Here is a 16,052-nt window from a genome sequence, read left to right as displayed (position 1 = left end):
GGAATGGAAGGGAATGGAATGGAATGGAAGGGAATGGAATGGAATGGAAGGGAATGGAATGGAATGGAAGGGAATGGAATGGAATGGAAGGGAAGGGAATGGAATGGAATGGAATGGAATGGAATGGAATGGAATGGAGGGGAATGGAATGGAATGGAATGGAGGGGAATGGAATGGAATGGAATGGAATGGAGTGGAATGGAAAGGAATGCAATGGAATACAATGGAATAGAAGGGAGTGGAGTGGATTGGAATGGAACAGAGTTTACAGGAGTGGAGTGGATTGGAGTGGAATGGAATGGAGTGGAGAGGAGAGGAGTGGAATGGAGTGGAATGGAATGAAAAGGAATGGAATGGAGTGAAATGGAGTGGAGAGGAATGTAGTGGAATGGAATGGAGTGGAGTGGAATGGAATGGAATGGAGTGGAATGCAATGGATTGGAGTGGAATGGAGTGGAGTGGAGTGAAATGGATGAAATGGAGTGGAGTGGCATGGAGTGGATTGGAATGGAAAGGAGTGGAATGCAACGAAACCAAAAGGAATAGATAGGAAAGGAACGGAATGGAAAGAATTGGAGTAGAGTGGAGTGGAGTGAAGTGGAATGGAGTGGAATGGAGTGGAACGGAGTGGAGTGGAATGGAGTGGAGTGGAGTTTTGAGGAGTGGAGTGGAGGGAATAGAGTTGAGTGGAATGGAGTTGAGTGGAATGGAATAGAATGGAATGGAACGAAGTGGAAAGGAATGGAATGGAAGGGAACGGAACTGAGTGGAGTGGAGTGGATTAGATTTGAGTGGAGTGTATCGGAGTGCAGGGGAATGGAATGGAATGGAATGGAATGGTGTGGATTGAAATGGAATGGAAAGGAATGGAGTAGAGTGGAGTGGATTGGAGTGGAAAGGAATGGAGTGGAGTGGAATGTGTTGGTTTGCAGTGGAGTGTAATGTAATGGAATCTAGTGGAACGTAATAGAATGGAGTGGAATGAAACGGAATGGGGTGGAATGGAATGGAATGGAGTGGTGTGGAATGGAATGGAATGGAATGGAGGGGAATGGAATATAATGGAACGGAATGAAATGGAATGGTGAAATGATATGTGAGCTAAGATTGTGCAACTGCACTGAAGTCTGGGTGACAGAGAGAGAGCCAGTCCAAATGAAGGAGTGGAATGAAATGGAGTGGAATGGAATGGAATGGAGTTCAGTGGTATGGAATGGAGTGCAATGGAGTGGAGTGGAGTGGAACGGAGTGCAGTGTAGTAGAGTTGACTGGAGTGGATCAGAGTGCAGTGGAATGGAATGGAATGCAATAGGGAGGAAAGGAGTGTAGTGTAATGGAGTGGAATGGAGTGAACAGGTGTGGAGTGGAATGGAGTGAAGTGGAATGGAAAGGTGTGGAATGGAAAGGAACAGAATGGAAGGGAATGGAATGGAACGGAATGGAGTGGAGTGAAGTGGAATGGAGAGGAGTGGACTGGAATGGAATGGACCGGTGTGTAGTGGAGTGGAGTGGATTGGAGTGGAATGGGGGGGAAGGGAATGGAGTGGAGTGGAATGGAATGGAATGGAATGGAATGAAATGGAATGGAACGGAATGGAACAGAATAGAATGGAATGGAACATAGTGGAGTGGATTGGAGTGGCATAGAGTTGAGTGCAGTGTATTGGAGTGCAGTGGAATGGAATAGAATGGAATGGAATGGAATGGTGAAATGATATGTGAGCTAAGATTGTGCAACTGCACTCCAATCTGGGTGACAGAGAGAGATCCAGTCCAAATAAAGGAATGGAATGGAATGGAGTCGAATGGAATGGAATGGAGTGCAGTGGTATGGAATGGAGTGCAATGGAGTGGAGTGGAGTGGAACGGACTGTAGTGGAGTGGAGTTGACAGGAGTGGATCAGAGTGCAGTGGAATGGAATGGAATGCAATGCACAGGAATGGAGTGGAGTGGAATGGAGTGGAATGGAGTGAACAGGAGTGGAGTGGAATGGAGTGAAGTGGAAAGCAATTGTGTGGAATGGCACGGAACAGAATGGAATGGAACTCAATGGAACGGAATGGAGTCGAGAGAAGTGGAGTGGAGTGCAGTGGAATGGAATGGACTGGTGTGTAGCGGAGTGGAGTAGATTGGAGTGGAATGGAGGCGATGGTAATGGAGTTGAGTGGAATGGAATGGAATAGAATGGAATGGAAAGTAATGGAGTGGAGTTGAGCGGAGTGGAGTAGAGTGGAATGGATTGGAGTGGAACAGAGTGGAGTGGAATGAAGTGGAATGGTTTGGAATGGAATTTAGTGGCATGGAATGGAACAGAATGGATTGGATTGGAGTGGAATTGAGAAGAATGGAGTGAAATGGAGTGGAGTGAAATGGAGTGGAATGGAATGGAGTGGAATGGCCTGCAACGGAATGGAATGGAAAGTAATGGAGTGGAGTGGAGTTGAGTGGAGTGGATCAGAGTGCAGTGGAATGGAATGGAGTGGAGTGGAATGGAATGGAGTAAAGTGGAATGGAATGGAAAGGAATGGAATGGAATGGAATGGAACGGAACAGAATGGAGTGGAGTTGAGTGGAGTTCGGTGGAGTGGATGGAAGTGCAGTGGAATGGAATGGAATGGAATGGAGTGGAGTGGAGTGAAATGGAGTTGAGTGGAGTGGAATGGAGTGGAGAGGAGAGGAATGGAATGGAGTGGAGTGGAGTGAAATGGAGTTGAGTGGAGTGGAATGGAGTGGAGAGGAGAGGAATGGAATGGAATGGAATGCAGTGGAAAGGAATGGTGAAATATAATGTGAGCTAAGATTGTGCCACTGCACTGCAGTCTGGGTGACAGAGTGAGATCCAATCGAAATAACCGAATAGAATGGAATGGAGTGGAGTGGAATGGAATGGAGTGGAATGGAGTGGAATTTAGTGTAGTGCAATGGAGTGTATTGAAATGGAGTGAGAAGGAGTGGAATGGACGGGAATGGAATGGAGTGGGATGGAGTGGAATGGACGGGAATGGAATGGAATGGAATGGAGTGGATTGGAATGGAATGGAATGAAATGAAATGGAGTGGAGTGGAATGGAGTTGAACTAAATGGAATGGAATGGAATGGAATGGAACGGAATGGAATGGATTGGAACGGAAGGGAATAGAGCAGAGTTGAGTGGAGTGGAGTCGAGTGGAGTGGATCCGAGTGTAGTGGAGTGGAATGGAATGGAATGGAATGGAATGGAATGGTTAAATTAAATGTGAGCTAACATTGTGCCACTGCACTCCATTCTGGGTTACAGAGTGAGATCCAGGCGAAATAAAGGAATGGAATGGAATGGAATGGAATAGAATGGAATGGAATGGAGTAGAGCAGAATAAAATGAAGGGAAATGGAGTGCAGTGGAGAAGAATGGAGTGGAATGAAAAGGAATGGAGTGGAATGGCGTGGAGTGGAGTGGAATGGACTGGAATGGAATGGAGTGCAGTGGAATGGAATGGAATGGAGTGGAGTGGAGTGGAATGGAAGGGAGTGGAGTGGAGTGGAATGGAGTGGAATGGAGTGAAATGGAGTGGAATGGAATGGAGTGGAGTGGAATGGAATGGAGTGGAATGGAATGGAGCGGAACCGAATGGAATGGAATGGAACAGAGTGGAGTGGAGAGGAATTGAGTGGAATGGATCAAAGTGCAATGGAACGGAAAGGAATGGAAAGGAATGCACTGGAGTGGAGTGGAGTGGAGTGGAGTGGAGTGGAGTGGAATGGAGTAGAATGCAGTGGAAGGGAATGGAGTGCAGTGGAATGGAATGGAATGGAATGGATAGGAGCAGAATGGAATTGTACGGAAGGGAACAGAGTGGAGTGAAGTTGAGTGTAGTGGAATGGAGTGTAGTGGAATGGAATGAAGTGGTATGGAATTTAACGGAATAGAGAGCAGTGGAATAAAATGGAATGGAGTGGAGTTGAGGGGAGTTGAGTGGAGTTGAATTGACCGGAGTACAGTGGAGTGGAATGGAAGGGAATAGAATCGAATGGAGTGCAATGGAATTCTGAAATGAAATGTGAGCTAATATTGTGCCGCTGCTCTGCAGTCTGCATGACAGAGTGAGATCCAGTCGAAATAATGGAATGGAGTGGATTGGAATGGAATGGAATGAAATGAAATGGAGTGGAGTGGAATGGAGTTGAACTAAATGGAATGGAATGGAATTGAATGCAGGGGAGTGGAGTGCATTGGAAGGGAGTGAAATGGAGTGGATTGGAATGGAGTGGAATGGAGTGGAATAGACTGGAGTGGATCGGAATTAAATGGAACGGAGTGAAATGAATGGAATGGAGTGGAATCGAGTGACGTGGTGTGGAATGGAGTGGAGTGGAATGGAGTGGAGTGGATTGGAGTGGAATGGCATGGAATAGATTGGAATGGAATGGAATGGAGTGGAGTGGAGTTGATTGCAGTGGATCAGAGTGGAGTGGAATGGAGTTGAGTGGAATGGAGAGGAGTGGAATGGAGTGGAATGGAGTGTAATGGAATGGAATGGAATGGAGTGGAATGGAATGGAATGGAGTGGAGAGAAGTGAAGTAGAATCGAGTGGAGTGGAATGGATTGGGGTGGACTGGAGTGGAATGGAGTGGATAGGAATGGAATGGAATGGAGTGGAATGGAATGGAATGGAATAGAGTGGATTATAGAGGAGTGGAGTGGAATGGAGTGACATGGACTGGAGTGGAATGGAGTGGAGTGGAATAGAATGGAGTGAAATGGAATGGAATTGAATGGAAGGGAATGGAATGCAACGGAGTGGATTGGAGTGGAGTTTAGTGGAGTGGAATAGAGTGGAGTGTACTGGAGTGGAGTGGAATGGAGTGGAAGGGAGTGGAATGGAAAGGAGTGGAGTGTAGTGGAATGGAATGCAGTGGAATGGAATGGAATGGAACAGAGTGGAGTCGAGTGGAGTTGACTGGAGTGGATCGGAGTGCTGTTGAATGGAATGGAATGGAATGGAACTGAATGGAATGGAATGGAATGGAATGGAATGGTGAAATGAAATGTGAGCTAAGATTGTGAAACTGCACTCCAGTGGGGGTGACAGAGTGAGATCCAGTCGAAAAAAAGGAATGGAATGGAGTAGAATGGAATGGAATGGAGTGGAGTGGAATGGAATGGAGTGGAATGGAGTGAAGTCAAGTGGAATGGAGTTGAGTGGAATGGAGTGGAGTGCAAAGGAGGGGAATGGGGTGGAATGGAATGGAGTGGAAAGCAATTGGAATGGAGTGGAGTTGAATGGAATGGAGTGTAGTGTAGTGGAGCATAGTGGATTGGAGTGGAATGGAGTTGAATTGAGTGAAATGGAGTGGAGTGGAATGGAGTGGAGTGGAACGGAATGAAGTGGAATGGAATGGAAAGGAACGGAACAGAATGGAAAGGAATGGAACATAGTGGAGTGGAGTGCAGTAGAGTGGAGTTGAGTGGAGTGGATCTGAGTGCAGTGGAATGGAATGGAGTGGAGTGGAGTGCAGTGAAGTGGAGTGTGGTGGAGTTGAATGGAGTGGAATGGAATGCCGTGAAGTGGATTGAAAAGAAATGGAAGGTAATGGAATAGAATGGAACGGAAAGGACTGGAATGGAATGGAAAGGAGTGGACTGGAGTAGAGTGGAGTTGAATGGAGTGGGTTGCAGGACAGTGGAATGGAATGGAATGGAATGGGGTGCAGTGCAGTGGAATTGAGTGGATTGGAGAGGAGTTGGAGAGAATGGAGTGGAGTGGAGTGGATTGGAGTGGAATGGAATAGAGTGTAGTGTAGTGGAATGGAATGGAATGGAATGGAATGGAATGGAATGGAATGGAATGGTGAAATGAAATGTGAGCTAAGATTGTGCCACTGCACTCCAATATGGGTGACAGAGTGAGATCCAGTCAAAATAAACGAATGGAATGGAATGGATTAGAATGGAATGGAATGGAGTGGAGTGGAATGGAATGGAGGGGAATGGAGTGGAGTGGATTGGAATGGAGTGGAATTTAATGGAGTGGAGTGGAATGGAGTGGAATGGAATGGAGTGGAATGGAACGGAGTGGAGTGGAGTGTAATGGAGTGGAGTGCAATGGAGTGGAGTGGAATTGTGTGGAATGGAATGGAGAGGAATGGAACGGAGTGGAGTGGAGTGGAATAGAGTGGAGTGTAATGGAGTGGAATGGAGTGGAATGGACTGGAAAAGAATGGAGTGGAATGGAATTGAATGGAATGGAGTGGAATGGAATGGAATGGAATGGAGCGGAATGCAATGGAATGGAATGGAGCGGAATGCAATGGAATGGAATGGAGTGGAGTGGAATGAAATGGAATGTAATGGAGTGGAGTTTAGTGGAAGGGAGTTGACAGCAATGTAGTGGGATGGAATGGAGTGGAATGGAATGGAGTGGAATACAATGGAATGGAGTGTAATGGAACGGAGTGGCATGGAGTGGATTGGCGTGGAATGGTGTGGAATGGAGTGAAATTGAGTGGAGTGAAGTGGAATGGATTGGAATAGAATGGAGTCTAGTGGGACAGAATGGAGTGGAGTGGAATGGACTGGAAGGGAGTGGAATGGAGTGGAATGCAATGGAATGGAATGAAGTGGAATGGAATGTAGCGGAATGGAATGGAGTGGAGTGGAGTGGAGTGGAGATGAGTGGAGTGGAGTGGAATGGAGAGCAATGGAGTGAAATGGAGTGGAGTGGAATGGAATGAAACAGAATGGAATGGAATAAAACAGAATGGAACGGAGTGGAGTGGAGTGGATTTGAGTGGAGTGGATTGGAGTGCAGTGGAATGGAATGGAATGGAGTGGAGTGGACTGCATTAGAGTGGGGTGGAGTGGAGTGGAATGGATTGGAATGGAATGGAGTGGAGTGGAAAGGAAAAGAATGGAATGGAATGGAAAAGAAAGGAACGGAGTGGAGTGGAGTGCAGTGGAGTTGAGTGGAGCTGATCAGAGTTTAGTGGAATGAAATGGAATTGATCAGAATGGAATGATGTAGAGTGGAATGGAATGGATTGGAGTGGAGTGTAGTGGGATGGAGTGGAGTAGAATGGAGTAGAATGGAGTGGAATGTAATGGAGTTGAGTGGAATAGAATGGGATGGAGTGGAGTGGATTAGAATGAAATGGACCAGAATCGAGTGGAGTGGAGTGGAATGTACTGGAGTGGAATGGAGTGAAGTGGAATGGAGTTGAATGGAGTGGAATGGAATGGCGTGGAACGGAATGGAATGGAGTGGAGTCAAGTCGAGTGGAGTGGAATGGAGTGGAATGGAATGAAATGGACTGGATTGGAATGAAGTGCAGTGAATTGGAATGGAGTGGAATGGAATGCAAGGGAATGAAACCGAATGGAATGGAGTGGTGTGGAGTGGAGTGGAGTTGAGTGGAGAGGATCGGAGTGCAGCGGAATGGAATGGAGTGGAGTGGAGTGGAGTGGAGTTGAGTGGAGAGGATCGGAGTGCAGCGGAATGGTATGGAGTGGAGTGGAGTGGAGTTGAGTGGAGAGGATCGGAGTGCAGCGGAATGGAATGGAGTGGAGTGGAGTGGAGTGGAGTGGAATGGAATGGAGTGGAATGGAGTGAAGTGGAATGGAGTTGAATGGAGTGGAATGGAATGGCGTGGAATGGAATGGAATGGAGTGGAGTCGAGTTGAATGGAATGGAATGGAATGGCGTGGAATGGAATGGAATGGAGTGGAGTCGAGTCGAGTGGAGTGGAATGGAGTGAAATGGACTGGATTGGAATAAAGTGCAGTGAATTGGAATGGAGTGGAATGGAATGCAAAGGAATGAAACCGAATGGAATGGAGTGGTGTGGAGTGGAGTGGAGTTGAGTGGAGAGGATCGGAGTGCAGGAGAATGGAATGGAGTGGAGTGGAGTGGAGTGGAATGGAATGGAGTGGAGTGGAAAGGAAAGGAATGGAATGGAATGGAATGGAATGGAATGGAATGGAGTGGAGTGGAATGGAATGGAGTGGAGTGGAGTGGAGTGAAGTGATGTGGAGTGGAGTGGAATGGAGTGGATTTGAATGGAATGGAATGGAGTTGAATGGAATTTAATGGAACGGAATGGTGAAATGAAATGTGATCTAAGATTGTGCCCCTGCACTGCAGTCTGTGTGACAGAGTGAGATTCATTCGAAATAAAGGAATGGAATGGAATGGATTAGAATGAAATGGAATGGAGTGGAGTGGAATGGACTGGAGTGGAATGGAATGAAATGAAATGCAGTGGAATGGAAGTAAACGGCATGAAATAGAGTGGAGTGGAGTAGAGTGGAATGGATTGGAGTGGAATGGAGTGGAGTGGAATGAAGTGGAATGGTTTGGAAGGGAATTTAGTGTCATGGAATGGAAAGGGGTGGAGTGGAGTGGAATGGAGTAGAATGGAGTGAAATGTAGTGGAGTGAAATGGAGTGGAGTGGAATGGAGTGAAATTGAATGGAACAGAATGGAATGGAGTGGAGTGGAGTGCCGTGGAGTGGGGTTGAGTGGAGTGGATCAGAGGTAGTGGAAGGGAATGCAATGGAATGGAATGGAGTGGAGGGGAGCAGAATGGAGTGGAATGGAATGAATTGTAGTGGAATGGAATGGAACGGAATGGAATGGCATGGAATGGAATGGAATGGAACGGAATGGAGTGGAGTGGAGTGGGGGGAATGGAGTGGAATGGAATGAAGTGGAGTGGAATTGAATGGAATGGAAAGGAATGCATTAGAATTGAATGGAATTGGAATGGAAGGGATTAGAGTGGCGTTGAATGGAGTGGAGTCGAGTGGAGTGGATCCGAGTGCAGTGGAGTGGAAAGGAATGGCATGCAATGGAATGGAATGGAATGGAGTGGAGTGGAATAAAATTAATTGGAATGGAGTGCAGTGGAGAGGAATGAAGTGGAATGGAGTGTAATCTACTGGAATGGAATGGAGTGGAAAGAAAAGGAATGGAGTGGAATGGAGTGGAGTCGAGTGGAATAAAGTGGAATGGAATGGACTGGAGTAGAATGGAGTGGAATGGAATGCAGTGGAGTGGAAAGTACTGGAGTGGAATGGAAGGGATAGGAGTGGAGTGGAATAGAGTGGATTGCAGTGGAATGGAGTGGAATGGAATGGAGTGGAGTGGAATGGAACGGAATGGAACCGAATGGAATGGAATGCAACGGAGTGGAGTGGAATGGAGTTGAGTGGAATGGATCAAAGTTCAATGGAATGGAAAGGAATGGAAAGGAATCTATTGGAGTGGAGTGGAGTGGAATGGAGTAGAATGGAGTGGAATGGAATGGAGTGGAGTTGAATGGAATGAAAGGGAATCGAATGGAATGGAGTGGAATGGAATGGTATGGAAGGGAACGGAGTGGAGTGGAGTGCAGAGGAGTGAAGATGAGAGGAGTGGAAAGGAGTGTCGTGGAATGGAATGGAATGGTATGGAATTTAATGGAATGGAATAGAATGGAGGGCAGTGGAATGGAATGGAATGGAGGGGAGTTGAGGTGAGTTGAGTGGAGTTGAATTGAGTGGAGTGGAGTGGAATGGAATGGAATAGAATGGAATGGAGTGCAATGGAATTGTGAAATGAAATGTGAGCTAAGATTGTACCACTGCTCTCCACTCTGCCTGACAGAGTGAGATCTAGTCGAAATAATGGAGTTGAATGGAATGGAGTAGAATAGAATGGAATTGAATGGAGTGGAGTGGAATGGAATGGAGTGGAATGCAGTGGAGGGGAGTGCAATGGAGTAGAGTGAAATGGAGTGGAGTGGAATGGAGTGGAATGGAGTGGAATGGAATGGAATGGAATAGAGTGGAATGGAATGGAATGGAGTGGAATCGAGTGGAGTGCTGTGGAATAGAGTGGAATGGAATGGAGTGGAGTGGAATCAAGTGGAGTGCTGTGGAATAGAGTGGAGTGGAATGGAGTGGAATGACATGGAGTAGATTGGAATGGAATGGAAAGGAGTGGAGTGGAGATGAGTAGAGTGGATCAGAGTGGAGTGGAATGGAGTTGAGTGGAATGGAGTGGAGTGGAATGGAGTGGAAAGGAGTGTAATGGAATGGAGTGGAATGGAATGGAATGGAGTGGAGTGGAGTAGAATAGAGTGGAGTGGAATGGAGTGTAATGGAATGGAGTGGAATGAAATGGAATGGAGTGGAGTGGAGTACAATAGAGTGGAGTGGAATGGAGTGGGGTGGACTGGAGTGGAATGGAGTGGATTGGAATGGAGTGGAATGGAATGGAATGGAGTGGACTGGAGAGGAGTGGAGTGGAATGGAGTGAAACGGAGTGGAGTGGAATGGAGTGAAATGGAGTGGAGTGGAATATAGTGGAGTGGAATGGAGTGGAGTGGAATATAGTGGAGTGGAATGGAATGGAGTGAAATGGAATGGAACTGAATGGAACGGAATGGAATGCAACAGAGTGGAGTGGAGTGCAGTGGAATAGAGTGGAGTGTAGTGGAATGGAGTGGAATGGAGTGGAATGGAAAAGAGTGGAGTGGAATGGAAGGGAATGGAATGGAATGATAAGGAGTGGAGTGGAGTGGAGTTGACTGAGTGCAGTGGATTTGAGTGGAATACAGTGGAGTGTATTGGAGTGGAGTGCAATGGAGTGGAATGGAGTGGAATGGACAGGAGTGTAGGGGAATGGAATGGAATGGAATGGAATGAAATGGAATGGAACCGAATGGAGTGGAGTGGAGTTGATTGAATAGGAGTGGCTTGGAGTAAAATAGAGTGGAGTGGAGTCAAGTGGAGTGGAATGGAGTGGAAAGGTGTGGAATGGAAAGAAGTGGAGTGGAATGGAATGGAATGGAGTGTAATGCAATGGAATGGAATGCAACGGAAGGGAATGGAGTGGAGTGGAGTTGATTGAAGGGGATTGGAGATCATTGAAATGGAATGGAATGAAATCTAATTGAATGGAAAGGAATGGAATGGAATGGAATGGTGAAATGAAATGTGAGATAAGATTGTGGAACTGCACTACAATCTGGGAGACAGAGTGAGATCCTGTCAAAATAAAAGAATGGAATGGTATGCAGTAGAATGCAATGGAATGGAGAGAAGTGGAATGGAATGGAGTGGAATGGAGTGGTGTGGAGTGGAATGGAGTTGAGTGGAATTGAGTGGAGTGCGAAGGATTGGAAAGGGGTGGAATGGAATGGAGTGGAATGCAATGGAATGGAATGAAGTGGAATGCAATGTAGTTGAATGGAATGGAGTGGAGTGGATTGGAGTGGATTGGAGTGGAATGGAGATGAATTGAGTGAAATGGAGTGGAGTGGAATGGAGTGGAGTGCAATGGAAAGAAGAGGAATGGAAAGGAATGGAACAGATCGGACAGAAATGGAATGGAGTGGAGTGGAGTGCAGTGGAGTGGAGTTGAGAGGAGTGGATCGGAGTGCAGTGGAATGGAATGGAATGGAATGAAATGGAGTGGAGTACAGTGCAGTGAAGTGGAGTGAAGTGGAGTGGAATGGAGTGGAGTGGAGTGGAATGTAATTGAGGGCAGTGGAATGGAAAGAAATGGAGAGTAATGGAATAGAATGGAATGGAAGGGACTGGAACAGAACGGAACGGAGTGGAGTGAAGTAGAGTGGAGTTGAGTGGAGTGGATTGAAGTGCACTGGAATGGAATGGAATGAAATGAAATGGAATGGAATGGAGTGCAGTGCAATGGAATGGAATGGATTGGAGTGGAGTGGAATGGAATGGAGTTGAGTGGAGTCGATCGGAGTGCACTGGAATGGAATGGAATGGAATGGAGTGCAGTGCAATGGAATGGAATGGATTGGAGTGGAGTGGAATGGAATGGAGTTGAGTGGAGTGGATTGGAGTGGGGTGAAATGCAGTGGAGTGTGGTAGAATGGAATGGAATAGAACGGAATGGAATGGAGTGGAATGGTGAAATGAAATGTGAGATAGGATTGTGCCACTGCACTCCAATCTGGTTGACAGAGTGAGATCCAGTCGAAATAACGGAAAGCAATGGAATGGAGTAGAATGGAATGGAATGGAGTGGATTGGAATGGAATGCAGTGGAATTGAGTGGAGTAGAATGGAATGGATTGGAGTGTAAAGGAGTGGAGTGGAATGGATTGGAGTGTAAAGGAGTGGAGTGGAATGGAGTGGAATGGACTGCAATGGAATGGAGTGGAATGGAAAGGAATGGAATGGAATGGAATGGAGTGGAGTGGAGAGGAGTGTAATGGAGTGGAGTGTAATGGATTGGAATGGAGTCGAATGGACTGCAATGGAATGTAGTGGAATGGAATGGAATGGAGTGGAATGCAATGGAATGGAGTGGAATGCAATGGAATAAAATGAAGTGGAGTGGAATGGAAAGGAATGGAGTGGAGTGGAGTGAAGTGGAGTTGAGTGGAATGGACTGGAGTGGAATGGAGTGGAATAGATTGTAATCTAATGGAGTGGAATGGAATGGAATGGAGTGGAATGGAACGGAGTAGCATGGAATGGAATGGCGTGGAATGGAGTGGAATGGAATGAAATGGTGTCAAGTGGAGGGGAACAGAGTGGAGTAAAATGGAGTGGATTGGAGTGGAATGGAGTGGAGTGTAATGGAATGGAATCGAGTGGAATGGAGTGGAATGGAATGGAATGGAATGAACTGGAATGCAATCAATTGAAATGCAATGGAGTGGAATGGATTGGAGTGGAGTGGAGTGGAATGGAGAGCAATGGAGTGAAATGGAATAGAGTGGAATGGAGTGGAGTGGAATGGAGAGCAATAGAGTGAAATGGAATGGAGTGGAATGGAGTGGAGTGGAAAGAGATGAAGTGGAATGGAATGGAACAGAACGGAACATAATGGAAAGGAGTGGAGTGGAGTGGAGTTGAGTGGAGTGGTTCGGAGTGCAGTGGAATGGAATGGAATGGAGTGGAATGGAATGGAAAGAAATGGAGCAGAATTGAATGGGATATGAAGAAATGGATTGGAAGAAAACGGAATGGAGTGAACTGGAGTTGAGTGGAGTGGATCAGAGTGCAGTGGAATGGAATGGAATAGAATGGAATGGAATGGAATGCAGTGGAGTGGAATGGAGAGGAGTGGAGTGGAGTGCAATGGAGTGGAGTGAAGTGGAGTTGAATGGAATGGAGTGGAGTGTAGTGGAATAGATTGGAATGGAATGGAATGGAATGGTGAAATGAAATGTGAGCTAAGATTGTGCCACTGCACTCCAGTTGGCTGACAAAGTGGAATCCAGTCGACATAAAGGAACGGAATGGAATGGAGTAAAACGGTATGGAATGGAGTGGAGTGGAATCGAATGGAGTGTAATGGAGTGGAGTAGAGTGGAATGGAGTGGAGTGGAATGCAGTGGAGTGTAGTGGAGTGGAATGGAATGGAGTGAAATGGAACGGAACTGAACAGAACACAATGGAATGCAACGGAGTGGAGTGGAGAGGATTATAGTGGAGTAGAGTGGAGTGGAATGGAATAGAGTGCAGTGGAGTGGAATGGAATGGAGTGGAAAGGAGTGGAATGGAAAGGAGTGGAGTGGAATGGAATGCAATGGAATGGAATGGAATGGAATGGAACGGAAGGTAATAGTGAAATGAAATGTGAGCTAACATTGTGCCACTGCACTACAGTCTGGGTGACAGAGTGAGATCCAGTCAAAATAAAGGAATGGAATGGAATGGAATGGAGTAGAATGGAATGGAATGGAGAGGAGTGGAATAAAATGAAGAGGAATGGAGTGGATTTGAGAGGAATGAAATGGAATGCAGTGGAATGGAATGGAGTGGAATGGAATGGAATGGAATGAAAAGAAATGGAGTGGAATGGAGTGGAGTGGAGTGGAATGGAGTGGAATGGGATGGGGTGGAGTGGAATGGAGTGGAAAGGAATGGAATGGCAAGGCATGGAATGGAAAGGAATGGAATGGAGAGGATTGGAGTGGAGTGGAATGGAGTAGAGTGGAGCGGAGTGGAATAGAGTGGAAAGGAGTGAAATGGTGTGGAATTGGAATGGGGTGGAGTGGAATGGAATGGAGTGGATGGAGTGGAACGGAGTGGAATGGAGTGAAATGGAGTGGAGTGGAATGGAGTGGAGTGAAATGGAATGAAGTGAAATGGAATGGAACTGAACGGAATGGAAGGGAATGCAATGGAGTGGAGTGGAGTTTAGTGGAGTGGAGTGGAATAGAGTGGAGAGGAGTGGAGTCGAATAGATTGCAGAGCAGTGGAGTGGAATGAAGTGGAATGGAAAGGAGTGGAGTGAAATTAAGTGGAATGGAATGGAATGGAATGGAATGAAATGGAATGGAGTGGAGTGGAGTGGAGTTGATTGGAGAGGAGTGGATTGGAGTGGAATACAGTGTAGTAGAGTTGAGTGGATTGGAATGGAGTTGAATGGAGTGGAATGAAATGGAGTGGAATGGAATGGAATAGAATGGAATGGAATGGAAGGGAAGGGAAGGGAATGGAATGGAACAAAGTTGAGTGGAGTGGAGTGGAGTTGATTGGAGTGGATCGGAGTGCAGTGGAATGGAATGGAATGGAATGGAAAGGAATGGAATGGAATGGAATGGAATGGAATCTTGAAATGAAAAGTGAGCTAAGATTGCAGAACTGCACTCCAGTCTGGGTGACAGAGTGAGATCCAGTCGAAATAAAAGAATGGAATGAAATGGTTTAGAGTGGAAAGGAAATGAGAGAAGTGGAATGAAATGGAGTGGAATGGAGAGGTGTGGAGTGGAATGGATTTGAGTGGAATGGAGTGGAGTGCAAAGGAGTGGAATGTTGTGGAATGGACTGGAATGAAGTGGAATACAATGGAATGGAATGAAGTGGAATGGAATGGAGTTGAAAGGAATGGAGTGGAGTGGAGTGGAGTGGATTGGAGTGGAATGGAGTTGAATTGAGTGAAATGGAGTGGAGTGGAATGGAGAGGAGAGGAATGGAATGAAGCGGAATGGAACAAAACGGAATAGAACAGAAAGAAATGGAAAGGAGTGGAGTGCAGTGGAGTGGAGTGGAGTAGAGTGGATCTGATTGCAGTGGAATGGAATGGAATAGAATGGAATGGAGTGGAGTGCAGTGAAGTGGAGTGCTGTGGAGTGGAAGGGAGTGGAGTGGAGTGGAATTGACTGGAGTGGAGTGGAATGGAATGGAGTGGAGAGGAATGGAAATAAATGGAATGGAAAGGAATAGAATGGAACGGAATGGATTAGAACAGAATGGAATGGATTGGAATGGAATGGAACACAGTGGAGTGGAGTAGAGTGGATTTGAGTGGAGTTGATCGGAGTGCAGTGGAATGGAATGGAATGGAATGGCATGGAATGGAATGGCGTGCAGTGCAATGGAACTGAGTGGATTGGAGTGGAGTGGAATGGAATGGAGTGGAGTGAAGTGGATTGGGGTGGAATGGAATGGAGTGGATTGGAGTGTAATGGAATGGAATGGAATGGAAAGGTGAAATGAACTGTGAGATAAGATTGTGGCACTGCACTCCAGTGTGCGTGACAGAGTGAGATCCAGTCGAAAAAATGGACTGGAAAGGAATGGAGTCGAAAGGAATGGAATGGAGTGGAGTGGAATGGAATGGAGTGGAATGCAGTGGAGGGGAGTTCAGAAGAGTGGAGTGAAATGGAGTGGAGTGGAATGGAGTGGAATGGAGAGGAAAGGAATGGAATTGAATGGAATGGAAAGGAGTGGAATGGAAGGGAATGGAGTGGAATCGAGTGAAGTGGAGTGGAATGGAGTGGAGTGGAATTGAATGGAGTGGAATGGAGAGGAATGGAGAGGAACGGAATGGCATGGAATGGAGTGGAATGGAATGGAGTGGAGTGGAGGGGAGTTGAGTGGAATGGATCAAAGTGGAGAGGAATGGAGTAGAGTGGAATGGATTAGAGTGGAATGGAGTGGAATGGTGTGGAGTTGAGTGGAATGGATTGGAGTGGAATGGAGTGGAATGGAGTGAAATGGAATGGAATGGAATGGAGTGGAACAGAATGGAATGGCGTGGAATGGAGTGGAGTAGAGTGGAATGGAGTGGAGTGGAGTGTAATGAAGTGGAGTGGTTTGG

This window comes from Gorilla gorilla, chromosome 21, assembly GCF_029281585.2.
Source record: "Gorilla gorilla gorilla isolate KB3781 chromosome 21, NHGRI_mGorGor1-v2.1_pri, whole genome shotgun sequence".
Classification (NCBI taxonomy): domain Eukaryota; kingdom Metazoa; phylum Chordata; class Mammalia; order Primates; family Hominidae; genus Gorilla; species Gorilla gorilla.
This window is presented reverse-complemented; position numbering follows the sequence as displayed.